Here is a 1,744-nt window from a genome sequence, read left to right on the forward strand (position 1 = left end):
AGAAAGCTTCATTCTGAGGGGCTGGCTGGAGAATGTGAATCTAGGCATAGTACCCATGGGACACAATTGAAGACCAAATGAAATACCAAATGAAATTTGAAATCAAGTACAAAAGCCTGATTTAAGTGCTGGCTCTATGGCTGCTCCCTGAGAGATTCTGGCTGTCTCTTAACCTATTTAGGCCTCAGTTTCCTCACCATGGATGTAATGACAGCTTCTACATCAGGCGTTAGGGAGATGAAACGCTATCCATCCAGATAGCTGGTGGTTCTTGGCCTCGTGAAGAATGGTGTTCCACCATGCGGCCTTTGCACAAGAGTGTAGCTTCAACATGATTCTCAGGTTTTCAGTGGTTTCTTCTCCAAGACTCTGCGCCAAATCTTCTCACATGGTGCTCAAAGGGCTCTTTGGGTCTCTGGGCTTTTCAGCATTCTGGTAAGGTCTGTACTGAACGTCTCATATGTAGAAGGGTGGTAATTACTCTTGAGAGAGGCAGCTCTACTCCAAGTGCCACGTCGATCATCTAACTTACAGAAAGCATTCCCCGTCCCAACGCGGAAACAGCCCGTGTGCCCCCGGGAGCAAGTTTAAAAATGTTCATTTTGCTTACATTAAGCAGAGTAATCCCAGGACGTTTCGGAAAGCTTTGATGATGCCGTTGTCCTCATTATAGAGGATGCAAGGTCCCCCGCGCTGGATATGGCGAAGTTTCCCATTTTGCCCTTGCCAGCTCTCATTTGCCAGGAGGCAGAGACCTTTCTGATACCATTTCAGGCCTTCAGTTTCTTAAGCAGCAAAACAACCTCCTTGGTCTTCTTGTAGCCTTCAACTTTATCTTCAACTGCCACAGGAAGTTCAGGAACTTCCTTAATTTGATGACCTTGAGACATGACCGGTGCTGGTCAGGCCCAGGCATCCAGGGCACAGCAGATGTAATATCACTTCTGCGTTGTGTTCATTCTATGATGCCAATGGCGCCAGGTTTGGGCTGATGCAAACATGTGGCCCCCACGGCACATACTGCCAAAAGCACCCTGGCCAGAACGATGGGTCCTGATTCCTTGAACTTTGGGAATGCAAGCTACAGCTCTGCCAGCATCCCATGACTCAGCACTGGTTTGATGACCTCCTAATCCACTGAGAGCACAGGGCTGTCTATTCTTTTTGTGCAAGTTTGTTTTATCAAAGTTTATAGCATCTGGTTGAATGGGAGTGTTGAACACAGCAGGTGAAGTGACATTTTTGCCAGATGATTCCCCCTTTTCAGAGAATACTGATATCTGTGGACAAGCACAGGCCACAGAGGGAAGAGGAGATGGCCATTCTCCCCTCCATGTGGCTGTTTCCACAGAAAAAGCTATCGTTATTGTTATTTTTCCCTTTTCATAGGGTGTTCATGTACTTGGTGTGCCAAGGAGGCTTTAAAGAAATCCTATTTGAATAAATGCAAGATCCTGGGACAAGCTGACCCTCAAATGCCATTCCCATATAAAAATGGGGAAACTAAGGCAAAAAAAATTAAGAAACTTGTCTGGGGTCATACAGATTAATAACAGAGTGAAAATTCTCACCTAAGTAGCTTCCTCTGTCTTGGTAGCTGGACACTTCCAGTATAACTCTTAGTTTCTTGGAACCATTCACACTACCCCCATTTCTCCTATTATGGCAGCTCCCTTCTCAGTTTCTGTCTAAAATATCTTTTCTCCCCTTCTCAACCTAATAAACTTCTACTCAGTCTTCAAGT

General features: G+C 45.5%; 1 pseudogene; it reads right to left on the minus strand.

The window, feature by feature from the left end:
• Positions 1-222: 222 nt before the first annotated feature.
• LOC111734460 lies at positions 223-1,339 on the minus strand (annotated as a pseudogene).
• Positions 1,340-1,744: the final 405 nt, after the last annotated feature.

Source organism: Pteropus vampyrus, unplaced genomic scaffold (genome assembly GCF_000151845.1).
Source record: "Pteropus vampyrus isolate Shadow unplaced genomic scaffold, Pvam_2.0 Scaffold1328, whole genome shotgun sequence".
Taxonomy (NCBI): Eukaryota; Metazoa; Chordata; class Mammalia; order Chiroptera; family Pteropodidae; genus Pteropus; species Pteropus vampyrus.